This window comes from Vanacampus margaritifer, chromosome 9 (genome assembly GCF_051991255.1).
Source record: "Vanacampus margaritifer isolate UIUO_Vmar chromosome 9, RoL_Vmar_1.0, whole genome shotgun sequence".
NCBI classification, from domain to species: Eukaryota; Metazoa; Chordata; class Actinopteri; order Syngnathiformes; family Syngnathidae; genus Vanacampus; species Vanacampus margaritifer.
This window is the reverse complement of record NC_135440.1, coordinates 11776803-11791310: the sequence shown is the minus strand read 5'-3', so window position 1 is coordinate 11791310 and position 14508 is coordinate 11776803.

Below are 14508 nucleotides of genomic sequence, written 5' to 3'. Positions count from 1 at the left end.
TACACACCAGGTTGCGGCTCCACCCACCATCAGTTACCAAGGAGACTCAAGATTCGATTCCGATTTGTGGGTGTGTGATTCGATTAAGAATCGATTTTCGATTAAGAATGATTTTTGATTCCAAATAATTTGATTGACAATGATTTTTGCTTCAATCTATAGATGTGCAAGTAATTGTAATGATCTATGCCAGTCTGACTCGCTGATGCTAATTAGTACGCTACTCGCGGCACTTTTATCACTCAAAAGAACGGCGCCACACTGCCAAAAAATCTTTTATTGGAATAACTTGATCGTGACTTTTTTCTTCTACTCTCTAATGTGGCTACAACTTAACAGTGTATCAGACAGTGTGGAAACACAGTGGCCAAATCGGGTACAACATGAACAGCGCTCCCAATAAAGGCACACACAAACAAAGGGAAGACGGTATAAAATCATTTAAATAAAATCGATTTTGGGACATTTAAAATCGATTCTGAATAGTACTAAATGAGAATCGCGATTCATATGTGAATCGATTTTTTGGCACACCCCTAATGCTCACGTTAGTATCGATTCTATCGATACTTGGATCGATCTGCACAGCTCTAGAGCACACTGGCAGACGCAACATAAACACAATGTAAACATTGGCAAGTTGTTTTTCGATAGTCCCCAAATCATGCAAAAATTATAGTAGCAAATGAAAATTAAAGACAGTAGAGTATTATTTCTTAAGTTTGACATATTTATACAAAAATCCAATAATCTACATATTCTCATTTTCTACTATTTTTTTTAAATGATCAAACAGCTTTAAATCATTTAAAAGTCATTAAATTTTAAGCCTCCTTTCTCTGTGTTGACAAGAAAAGCCACTCTGTGCACAGGATGCAAAGCCACAATTTATTCATGAGCAGATGCTATACTTAACAGAACCCTGGACTTGAGACGTATGAGGGGAACTCAGTTCTTCATCATCATTTCTGAAATGAACGTGTTGTAAAAGTTATTTACATTGTTCAGTCAAGTCTTTGCAGTCTGGCAAAATATAGTGCCACCGTCACATGCGGTATATTACGTCTATCATGAAATGATAAGGTACTGTATGGATATATTTATGAACATCTTTTTAGTGGGAGAGTTTGAAATATATTGGATGGAATGGTTAATGTGTCTTGGTGGGATGGCTGGCTACCAGGTGTTATTCTTGCTGTTGACCTCTTTTTTTTTTTTATATATCATTTTTTCCCGCAGTGGCACATCAAATCATAAAACTGGTGCTCATCTTAAAATAAAAAGTCATCTTGAATTTTTCTCTGATCTCGGAGAAAAAGTGGTCACAGCAGGGAGCTGTCCACTTCTTTTGGTTTGCAGTGAAGTGAGGGAGGACATTTTGCCTTGAAATGATTTCAGGTCACAAGTGGTCCAAACAGGTTTTTGCCAATCATTTCTCAACAGGAGGCAGCAATGTCTCTTCCAGCCAGCCAGTTATCACCTAAGCGACGGCGGCTGTATATTGATCACATGGAGGAACATGATTTTCATATATAGCGTAATGGAAAAGCGCATCATACTATTTATTGCTGCTGCGTTTATTGCAAACAGACTCATGAACCTCAGGAGGAGCGGGATCTGGGCACAAAAGAAACTTCTTGCACTCTGAGATTCACTCTGTCAATGACAAATGTCCTGCATTCATTGTGTTTATTTATCCCTCCAAGATGTGGAATAACCCTTTTAAATCAGGTAGTCAGTTGGCCATTCATCTCAATGGAGCAGGCTCGTCACTCAAAACTAATGGGGTTTAGAATTTGCATGAAGCCAGTTTATCCAAAAAGCTTTTACTAAAAGGATTACATTTCAGACAGAGGGCTTATCATCACACTTGTTCAGACATGGATTAACGACAGTGGTTCCAAAGAACTTCCCTAACTGCGACAGAAAGTCACACATTTCCCGCCGTTGCCTTAGGTCTGTTTTGGTGAGATTAACATTCAGTAGCCATTGTTGTCCAGTTTTGCTTGGAGAACAATCAGCATGTTATGCAATCATTGACTGCTAAAAATATGTTTTCACCACTGTTTTTCGTATCCAATTATTAATGCACAATTTACAGGAATATATATATCTCATATTTACTGAGTGTCATCTTTGATTTTTGCTCTGCCATCTTAACATGCCTCTATTTCATTTCATAATATTGGTGCTTCAGCCTATTCCTTGTTCGTTTCTTAATTATTTGTTAGAAATTATTTTTGCGTTTTCTTATGTGCATAATGTATGGTCATTTGCTCATTCCAATAAGACTATTTCTGTGCAAATTTTTTTAAATTGTTTTTAAAAAACTAGTGCGCTAAATTATTCATTCATATATTCAAAATAGCATTGACACAGTAAATAACTTTTTCCACAACTTTAACTCATTCACTGCCATTGACGGCTATAGACGTCAAAAATTCATTTGAAGTATTAGTTCAACATTTTTTTTCACTTTTGTTAACAAGAGTATGAAAAAAAAATTACATTTAGACCAGATATACAATTTGTGATTAATCATGAGTTAACTATTGAAGTCTTGCGATTCATTACAAATGAAAATTTTAATCGCCTGACACCCTAATTTTAATAATATTTTCTTTTTTTGAAAAAAATATTATTTAAAAAAAGAAAATATTATAAAAAAATTGGTTTTTGAAAAAAAAATTATTTTAAAAAAGAAAAGAAAATTATAAATTAGGTCGTCACGCGATTAAATTTTTAAATTGTAATTAACCACATGACTTCAATAGTTAACTCACGATTAATCAAAAAATGTATATCTGTTCTAAATGTACAATAAAAACTTTTTTTCCTAGGTTTTCATACTCTTGTTAAAAGTGGAAAAAATGTTAAACCAACAGAAATAATTCAAATGAATTTTTGACGTCTAAAGCCGTCAATGGCAGTGAATGATTTAACAATACCTTCAAGTATTAGACAGATGGACAATATAACAACACTATCAATTATGTACATAAAATAAAAATAATTTACTCTTAACAGCAGAAATCTATGTGCCAATTTCCATAATCAGTCAACCCCCAAATTTTCTTGATAATAATATTATGTTCTATGCTCCCCCATAGTCTAGACATGGTATTCTGATTTAAATTGCATTTCTGGAATATGAATTAAGCAGCAAAATCATTTCTTCAGCCAAATCTTTTATCCATCTGAGAGGACGGCCATTTTGCCACTTGCTGTTGACTGAAAATGACATCACACTTGCTCAGGTAACAACCAATCACAACTCGGCTACAGAAAACAGGCGAGCCATGATTGGTCGTTACCTGAGCCCTGAGCAACTGCGATGTCATTTTCAGCCGACGGCATATGGCAAAATGGCGGCCCCCTGAGATGGATCCAGATGGGAGGATTTTGCTTCTTAACGCATATTCTACAGATGCAATATTGCTCAGAATGCTGTTTAGACTATTGGGGGTACATACATCATATTAGTGTAATTGAATATTTTGGGTTGGCTTCCTCTTTAATTAAGATCCAAACTAGTTCACACCAAGGATTATCAGGCAGGGGAGGCAGTGCCGCATTGTCCCATGTGAAGAGTAAAAAGAATGGGGGGGATTTCATTACATTCACTTATTTTCAATTTTAGTTCCCCGGTCCGTGACTTCTTTTCTTTTTCAATCCATTAATGTCAATGATTTAATCATTAAATGAGCTGAATTTGCGTACTTCCTGGTTAAATACATAAGCGAGAAGCAAGCGATGACGGCAAGAGGCATCACTCCCGTTGTGGCGAAAGCAATTCCACACACATGAATTGTCACTGGCAGTTAATGGCGCGTGTCCTCACTCAATACACATACTGCAGCAGTTTTGTTTTGTTTTTGTGCCAACATCCATGTTTGATCACACATATTAATGGCATATTACATAAATTTGGCAAATTTCATATTTTTTTCAAAAATCTATACTTTTTGTCTGTCCACGTCATTTTTATCGACCAGTCTAGCGTGTAGAAAATGGCTTGCTGTCTTTGATGATGCAATGTTGATGATTGAACAAATGTGCCGTTTTTGGGGTCTGCTGAAAAGTGATGATTTTGGAAATAGGATTTGGCCCAGCGCCAGCAATATACTGCACATGCTGATGTTCAACAGTCCGTCTAATATATTTAACGAGTGTGTGTGGCCAGGATGTAGCAGTGCTGCGCTCCATCGGCGCATCCACAATGTTGTGCCATATTGGCACAAAGTGTATAAGAAGCCCATAGACATATTGAACCACTAAGTGAAGCCGTGGCTGGTTGACAACATGCAGTTATGATACCAAACACATATGTCATTTTATATTTGGGGTTTTCAAAACATATTACATGTAAAGGTAATGGTAATTCTTGTTTAATTAATTCACTGCCATTGACGGCTATAAATGTCAAAAAATCATTTGAACTACATCTATTAGTTTGACATTTTTTTCCACTTTCGTTAAGAGTATGAAAACCTAGATTTTTTTCTTTCATTGTACATTTAGAATGGATATAAAATTTGTGATTAATCGCGAGTTAGCTAGTGAAGTCATGCGATTAATTCCGATTAAAATTGTAATCGCCTGGCGCCCCAAGTTTTTAAGAATCTTTTTATTATTATTATTATTATTAATTCACTGCCATTGACGGCTATAAACGTCAAAAATTCATTTGAACTATTTCTATTAGTTTGACATTTTTTTCCACTTTTGTTAAGAGTATGAAAAACTAGATTTTTTTTTCATTGTACATTTAGAACAGATATAAAATTTGTGATTAATCGCGAGATAGCTAGTGAAGTCATGCGATTAATTACAATTAAAAAATTTAATTGCCTGTCACCCCTAATTTTTAATAATCTTTTTTTTTTAATTAATTTATGGCAGTGAATGAGTTACTAATAAAAAAGGGACAAAAACAACAATGGATTTGACCATATTTTATATATTCTTTCATTTTTCTTGCTATCACATTTTTGAACAGTTTCAAATTGATTAAAGCATAATTAAAAGCTCTGTAAACAAATACTGGTATTCAAAAATTCAATTTGGACTTTGAGTCTTCTATTATTGCTATCACAGTTTCCTCTTTGGCTTGTCATCACAAGTAGTCCTTTGTGCTTACACTAGGAAGAAAGTGTCCTGTAAGAGTTAGAGAAAAAAAAATCAAAAAGAAAGTTAATGATTCGGCTGCTTTCTTAACTCTTATCTGAAGACATCTTAACACTGAAGAGTTCAAAATGTTCAAACTAGCAGAGATTATACAAACTAAATATCTCTTCTTGACTTATGACCCCGTAATTGATTGGAATGAACTATGATTCACTTGCTGGTTTGGTCCGTAACGTGCAAGAAAAATGTTGCTCATTGTTTTCCGAAATAGCGTCCCGGAGCTGCTGTTTGGAAGTGAACCGCCTCCCACACTTCAAGGCCTTTTGCTTGAGGATGCCTTAAAGGTTCTCAATAGGCTTGATGGTCAGGGGAGGACGGCTCACTTGTTCCGGTGTAGCAATTTCTTCTGTTGCCGTTTAAATTAGGTGGGCAAAGTCCCCCGTGTTTCACCTGCAGGCGATCATCGTCAACAGATTATTTCTTTTCTTTGGTCCTTCCTCGGGACTCCTGACGGCCTCACGACTCTGGCTGGAAGTGTTGGGTTTAGGTGAACGGTATGGGATTTTTTAATAGGTTTTAGGTGAACTGGTGGATACACACTCGCGCACATACGCACATTCACATACAGTACACATTCTCACCCACATGCAAAATAAAAAAATAAATTAAAAAAGAACAAATAAAAAAATTGAAAAAAAAAGAGAGCAATGATGATGAAATCTGTAAAATTACCGAATTAACAATACTGAGCTCTCCAGAGAAAAAAAAAGAAAAAGAAAAAGATTATTTCGACAGGGGTGATACAGGAGGAAGATACTGAGAAACGGTCTATTGCTAGTTGCTGTTGCCTGCCTGTTTATTCCTTCTCTTGATTACCTGTTAGCATTCCGTCCTGCCAGTAAGTCACTTTTGTATGCGGTTTTGGAAATACAACAGTTTTTCTGTTTAAAGTAGTTCCCCTGCCTTGTGTAGGTGAGATTGTGTTTTTGCTTTTATAGCTTTTTGTGGTGTCTGCCTCCTGTGGCTTCTTTCCGCCTTCCTTATTTGACAGAAGAATTGACACCATTTTCCTGGACCGTTATTTGTCAGCGCCTTTGGGCCCCCTTCTGTCATCGTCAGTCCATCATAATTTATGATTTTTTTTATACGACACACCATACTGCAATCGTCAGTCTGTCATTTTGTTTTAACCACACCACTATCGTCACCACTATTTTAGGACCGTCATCCCGTCATTTGTCACCAAAACAGGCATCCGTCTGTCAGTACTGACGGAATGCCCACCTCATTGGTACAATTACGTACTTAATTTGCGACCCTCGTGAGGATAAACGGTTCAGATAATTGATGGATGGATGTTGTACTTATATTGTTGCTTATTTGGCACATTGTTTTGAGTCGTTTGTTTCATGTTTTTGTGAACCTCTACCCACCCGGAACATCCAGAGTTGCACAACAATCATCAGTGAACCATCTCAAAGAATAAGTTCTTTCCAATTTATAAAATGGACCAAACTTTGTTGTGCGTAATCATTTGTAATAGTCGATTTTACACTGATTGACAGATACGTATTGTACATTTTATGCAAAAGCGGTGATTGACTGTAATGTTAATTAGTCCAATCGATTAATGAAGTCATTGATTGAAGACGTTGTTATGTTATGTTCATTGTTTATCAGCGCCCCCCAACGCCCATATCCATTTCAATTGCCGTCAATTATATACGTGTGTTTTTCGCTATTTGTGGGCCAGTCTTTGTTCGCGGGGAATAGCGATGATGAACTGTAGATATAAATAGATATATTGCTTTATCTACTGATCGAATCGGTGCTCGGTTAAACAACCTCCCCCCCGTCATTCACTGATCGCTGATTGGCCGAAAAATCCTGATCGTGTAAATCCTAATACAGGGAGTCCTCAGGTTACGTTGTTTCGACTTCACGGTGCAGGCACCTCGTCCGTAGCACCTTCTTTTTCGTTATTTTCCCACAGTAATCACGCCATTTTAAAGTTATTTTTAAGTTGTTGTTGTTACCTCCACCAACGGACGTCCATAGAGCAGATCGGCGTCACATTTACGTGTTTAAGTTTCCATTTGCTCCACTTTGCCGTCCGTCAGCAATGAATGTCCGTGGGGAAGCACAAAGTATTGGTTCCGGCTCTTCCGGGTCACGCAAATATGTTGTTGTGAAATTACTTGTACAAAGCATTTTGATGTAAATATCGACTTTAACAGTGAAATTCGACTTCATTTTAATTAATGAAATTCGGCAACTCGAGGACTCCCTATATTACGTTTTTTGTTGTTGTTTTTTTAGAACCATACCGTTATTATTAGCAAGATATTTTAACAGTTAATGACTTGAAAATGATGCTGGTATATTTCAGTCCTGAATTACGCCCACTTTATTAACATTATCAAACAAATACAGTATAACTATCATACAAATATGATCCAAAATGGCCCTTTGTGTAAAAGTACTTGCCCCCTTGTTATCTCAAGAATTGTGGCTAATCACATTTTGCTTTAGAAAGCAGAGCTTATTTTCACTGACCCAAGCAAGCCTGATTACCTCCAGACTTGCTCAATCAAGAAATCCCTTAAATAGACCTTGTCTGATAAAAATGAACTCAGCCATAAGATAGACAAACGCATGAATAAAATGGCTCAGTGCAGCCGACTTGAACGAGTTGGAGCTCAAAGGAGAGAGCGCTGACGCTCAACAATTCACTAGTAAGCAAAGAGAGTTTTCCAGAACACTGCCAAGCTACCACCAAAACCCGTCAGGCTCAGATTTCTAGACATGAACAGTCCACATACTGTATGTGAATTCCTCCTGCCATTTCCAATCTTAGCCACGAAAAGGAAGTCCAGACGAGGAATATAGCGATTGAAGACTCCACCGCTCCGTTTGAAGTGTTTGATGCTTTTAGTGAGCATGTGATCACACAAGATGACTGAAGGTCCACGGTGAGTCAGAGAACCAGCTGACGGAGCGCCAGCAATTCCTTCACGTCACAGCCAACGATAACGCAATTGAGAGTTGAGGTTCCACTGCAATTTTTTTCCTGACACCATTTGAGGTTTTTTAAAGTTCAAGTGTAACCTTAAAGTTCATTCTGACCATACAGCTCTCGAGTCCATCCCTTTTTTTTCTTTTTTTTTTTCTGGAGAGCTCAGTATTGTTCATTCGGTAATTTTCCCGATTTGACATGTCATCATCATTGCTCTCTTTTTTTTTTTAAAATTTTTTATTTATTTATTTTTGTATGTGGGTGAGTTTGTGTGTGTCCGTGCGTGTGAGTGTGTGTGTATTCATTAGTTCACCTAAAACCTATTAAAAAATCCCATACCGTTCACCTAAACCGAACACTTCCAGCCAGAGTCGTGAGGCCGTCAGGAGACCCGAGGAAGGACCAAAGAAAAGAAAGGAAAGTGAAATCCAGCACCGACCAGACACCACCCACCAGGCCACCAACCAGAGTCCTTTACCCACCCTCTCGAGTCCATCCTAATCAGTCAGTCACGTCGGGGTCACCAGTTGTGGAGATGCGATAAATGGCGAGATGAGGTGACCTTGCCAGCAAGCTGAATTTTTGCGGTATTTGTTCACAAACATGACGAGAATCCATCATGTGCTGCTCCCGAAGATCCGTTTGCAACCGACCTTTTTTTTTAGGTCGGACCAATCAGGCGTTGTTTAGGGCGGGACACGCAGATATGAAAAAAAAAACAGGAAGTGGCGATTAGACGAATGGACGCTGCAATTAATTGTGTTCTCGCAGAATTACTCTCAGTTTTCTTGTTGAATGTCGAACAGCGAGAGGCGCTTTGTGCATTTTTATCTGGTAAAGATGGTGGTGCTTTGACCAAAGATGACATTTTCATCCGTTGTCGTGATTGGTCAAAACAAACGTGCGCAAGATGTCGCTTCGTCCAATCAGCTCGAAGTATTGTACAGAATTGTCCCGCCTTTCCCGACTAGTCCCAGATTGATATTTATGAAGAACTCCCTCGCAATTATCAATAACTAAGGCATCTCCACACAAAACTGTTTACATGCAAGGAAGAAGCAAATAAAAAAATAAACATGAAATTGCCACTCCTCCCTTAAAGGTACAGGTCGATAGTCAGTGGGTCACCACAATCTGCTAATTCTATTAAGTAGCTTTGACTCCTAGTTGTGCTATAATTGTTTCACAAGAACTAAAAATTAACAGTCATCCATTTTCAATTTCTTCGCTTTGTCATAACTATGATTTCAGTAGCTTGAGTTTGTATTTCAAGTACGTCTTAAAATCTTTATCCTCATATTCTGGCTTCTAATGTTTGCAAAGTAAATTCTAACAGTCAAACAAAAGATTAAAGTAAATGTTAATCCTTGCTCCCTTCCTCCCCAGGCATGTATTGGAGGAAAGAATGCATGTTGTTTTGAATTTCTTTTTCCACATTTTCCCCCATGCCTGTTCCCTTCGACAAAGGCAACAACAGCATGAGCATTAGACCAGAGCTGAGGCTGGAGTCTTTAAATCCTGATGCGCTTCAAAGCACGGAGAGAGCAATTCATCTTCTTATCTTTGACTCAAAACAGGCTTTTTGTGTGGAGGAGAGAGGGAGAGGGAAGAGGCAAGAGTGGGGGGGGTGGGGAGGGAAATGCTGTCGAGTAATTTTCCGTTTAAATGTTCCACTCCACAACAATTTGCATAAGCAGCCCTGCGCCTGTGATAAGAAGATTGGTAATTTTCAAAGGCTCTGTAGGGATTGAGAATTAAAAAGCCTTTCTGCGCTATCTTCCCTCTTGCAGCTGGCCACCAAAGATTCCCTCTTCTCTCATGCATTTTCGCCCAAACTAACGCCTTATAAACTTTCTCTGCCATCCTCTCCTTTGCTCACCCTGACAGTGCAAACTTTATCCCTCTGCATAGCCGCAGTCCTATCCTATCGTTGTGCCGCAGACTTCATACTATTTTGCGTTATTTTTTTTTTTGCTTGCCTATCTCTTAGCAACAGTGGTGTGAATTGACACAAATCATGCATTCCTTTTTTTAAAGATGATCGCTACAATGTTATTGCAAAGACAAGAAAACCCTGTTTGACTGCTTGCATTGTAGCTGTAGTCTTATCGTTTTAGACTTGCTTCTGGAGCTGTGCAGTAGCAGTAGTGCTTTGCTAAGCATATTTATATAGTATTTATAAAATATACACCGGGGGTACTCAAATACAAATATTAGAGGACCACAAATTAGAAAAGTAAAATACAAATTTGTTCATTTTATGTTGATTTGATAATTCCAAAATTAAAGTCCCCTCCCCACCATCTCAAGTTTACGACGGCGTATTAGGGCCACGTATCAAAAAAAATTTAGAGAGGGGGGGGGGGGGGGGGCTTCAATATTCCAATTTAAAAAGAAAGTGCAAATTTGCCACTTTATAAACTCAAATTTGGTGGCAGATTTGCGAGAAAAAAACTCAGAAACTTGCGAGAAATACTTCGTAGCGTAGCTATAGTCTAATCATGTGAGGATTCGTTGGTGGTTAATGGGACACTGTTTATAAAATGAAAAGGCAGGATGGAAACAGATTCATTCTTAAATTAAAACTTTACTCGTCATTCACCGCAGCCAGAGCGACAACACTTCCTGATGTCCTATCAGCTGACTAAACACTAACCAATCAGAAGCTAGCATACTTTAAGTAAATGCAAGTGAATGGTGGAGAGCAGCAGATTCGACACATCAACTTAGCTACGTGTACAAAAAACTAAATGTATGATTGTGTAAATAATAATTCTGGAAACACAAATGTACAAGTAAATATACATTTTAACAAATTAACTTAAATGCTTGATCGTCCGGGGTGAGGCTGGCCATTAGCCGTACACAACGCTTCAAAGAGCGAATGCTTAACATCATATGGTTAATCTCTGCTAAAGCAATTACTATCTTCTTATTTGAAAACCCGACCGAAAAGTATTGGCACAGTCAAGTAGTACGCTACATGTATTTCTTGTAAGTTGTTTTTTATGTTGGCAAATCTGCCACTCTAAAAAGTGGCAAATTTGCGAGTTTTTTTCTCGTAATATTGCCCCCGCCCTCTGAAAATAAAATATATTTATACGTGGCCCCAATACGCCGTCGTACAAGTTAGCTGTAGAAAGACTGTAGTAAGAAAAACTGATTACGATTGGACTCATATACAGCTACGTGGCAACTTGTTTGTGCAGTCACAATTCAAACAGTGTGGTGATCGGTGTGTGTAGCTCCCAATATGTCAGTGATATCAATATCTGAGAACAGACAGCTAGCATGATCTGAATTAATCCTTAGTAAAAACATAATAATGTTAAATAAACATTGCAGTCATGCTTGTTTTTACAATCAATTTTCAAAGCGCATATCTGTCAAGTAAAGTATTTTTCATATTTTTTAAGGAAACACTGAAAACAAGGGTCTATAGTTGACATGACAGATAGAGAAAAACTTTTTTTTGGATTCTGCACCCAAAAATTTGTTAAAAACTGCTGTCAGACCCAACTCAACCAAAACTGTAATTTTTTCAACGACTCATGTCAGTTTATTGAGGTTGGTCATGTGATAATATTGTAGTATTCAATACAAAATGTACTTTCATAAAAAAAAAAAAAAGAACTACAGTAAAATGTTATTTCCTTTTTTGGCATAAATTGATCGTTAACTAAAACAAAGCAAGACCTCTGTCATGAATCTAAAATATAAATAAACCAGGCAGAGACAAAAAAAAATCATTTTAAATATAAACATAAAGAACCAGAAAAAAGAAGCAAGATTGTATATCTGTGCTATTATTCAGGGGCTTCACACTTTGAATGTGTGCCTGTACCGATTTTCACTGGCCACTTTTCTTACAACTGTTAAACCGGAACACATTTCCGTGCTGTCAAGCCTCCGACTACTGTCAAATCATCATTATAGGAACTTCTCCAAAAAAACAAAAGTCAAAAATTGCAGTCACGGCAGTGAACTCTGAGTGACCCAGAAACAGGCAGCATAGTAGAGGTATTCTTCCCTGTTGCTTATTTCGTGTAAGTGGGGCAGTCCTCACCTCAGTGTGTTGGTCAGGAAGGATGGCAATAAATTCTCTCGGGCAGATATGTGGAGTTTTCGCCCATACTCCTTTTCTTAGGATACAATTCTTCTGTTTGCTTGTGTGTGGTTTTCCAAGAGGGAAAGAAAAACACATTGGTAAGTAAGCTAAACTTTTTAGCATAGTATTGTTTTCGCAAAGAGATTTCTAGTAGTAATTGAAGACGAAGAAGCTATGCTAATGGCTAACCTAAGATTGACATCATTTTAATGATGAAACACCTGAATTAAGTTTCACTGAAGTCTTGCTTGGACCGCATTAAAGCGAGGCATATTCAACTTCAAACAGCAACATAGCAGGCAAATGATTAAGTGAGAGAAATTTATGAAAATAATGTTACATACACAGCTTAACAGACCTAGAAATGAATTATGTTACGTTAACGCATATGTCAGCCAAGAACAGTGGCCTACATGTATTACATCGAATATTTATAATATCACTGATTTGTTTTTATTTTTATTCTGGCTTTTCGGAGCTGCACGTTAAATGTTAAAATATTGCAGTAGATCTCATCTTTTTTCCTCTCATTTTTATTTTTTTATTTTTTTAATTAATTGGGCTAAGCTATAAGGATCATAGAAGCCCATTCAAAAATACTAAGCTTGAATTGAAGTTTCTATTTGTGTTTTAAATTGTGAAACTGAAAATGTTTCTATTAGGGTTGGGTATCGATTATAATTTCCTCACTCGATTCGATTTTCCCTCGATTCGATTCACTTCAATATGATATTGATTAATTATTAATTGGAACATCAATTCTTCTTAAATATCAAGGACATGATAAAAACTCCACAATCATTAAATTCCAAAATAAATTTGGCAGAGGCAGTAACTGGTTAATGAATTTAGTTTATCAATGAAAGTAACGTGTTATAATCACCTAACATTGACATCAGCAAGGATGAGATGAAAACATTTTCATAATTGTAAATCAATAATTGTCTGAATTTTATTAAAGTGCAACAAGTCAGGTCTTTCATAAATGAAAGAAAATAGTTTTAAATTCACTTGAACCGTAAATTTCAAGAAAACTGTAAGATGCAAAACAAATTGGCCTTTAAAATTCTATTTTCGAGGTGATTTATGTCTGGTCGGTGCTGGATTTCACTTTCTTTTCTTTGATCCTTCCTCGGGTCTCCTGACAACCTCACAACTCTAGCTGGATTCTGAAGTATTCGGTTTAGGTGAACGGTATGGGATTTTTAATAGGTTTTAGGTGAATTAATGAGTACACACTCACACGCCGCACACACACACGCACATGCACATACCCACGCACATACAAAATAAAAATAAAATGAAATTCTATTTTCGTATGAATTTATGGGAAAATGATATTAAAATAATCGATTTGTGGTTTTATGAATCGATATCAGGCTCAAAAAGGGAAATCGATTATTCGGCTTTTTAAACCCAGCTCTAGTTTCTACACAAGAAAATAGCCTACAGTTAGAAGAAACAAAGAAATAAAAAAGAGTTATTTCGAGCCTTGTAAATAATAACACAATGAAATGAGTGTACAATATTTTTCGCTGCTAATTTAGCAACATTTACACATTATGCTCTCATCGTGAAAGATCAAGTGCACCTCTTCTTGCTTCTGTCATAGAAACAATACACAGCAACTTCCGGTAACTGACATCACACTAGTAAGGCATTCTTGTACAATGGCTAATGCTATTGTGTTGCTACTCATGTTGTTCTTGATGTGTTATAATGAATCCCACTAACCCTAACCACAAAATCACCAAATGATGAGAAGGAAGAGACCTATAATGTCTCAATAACGGACCAAGAGTAGCGTTCCTTCTTGATACAAATGCAGTGCATAAACAATATGTTACATTATCTTAGGGTTGCCACCTTGGATTTGTGGAAAAAAAGGGACACCTGACACCTCACCAAGCTCGGGCACTTAACAGTCAAGCCTGACATTATTCATAACCCCCGGCAAATTTTGAATTTGTGGACGTTTTAGCATGACAAAACACACAGCAAAAGTGGTTAAGAAAGGGTTCGCTGACGAAAATATTAATGTTTTGCAGTGACCCAGACAGTCCAGACTTGAATTCAGTTGAAAATCTGGGGAGGGAACTAAAGATCAAGACCTTATTGCTAAAGATGAATGGGCAAAAATATCAGCAGGGTCATGCAATAAGCCCGGGATGCTCAAGTTTATCCAGCCTGTTTTCCATGGTTCCCCTCCTGCAGCACAGCTGAATCTAATGATCAGCTAATCAGCAAGCTTTGCAGA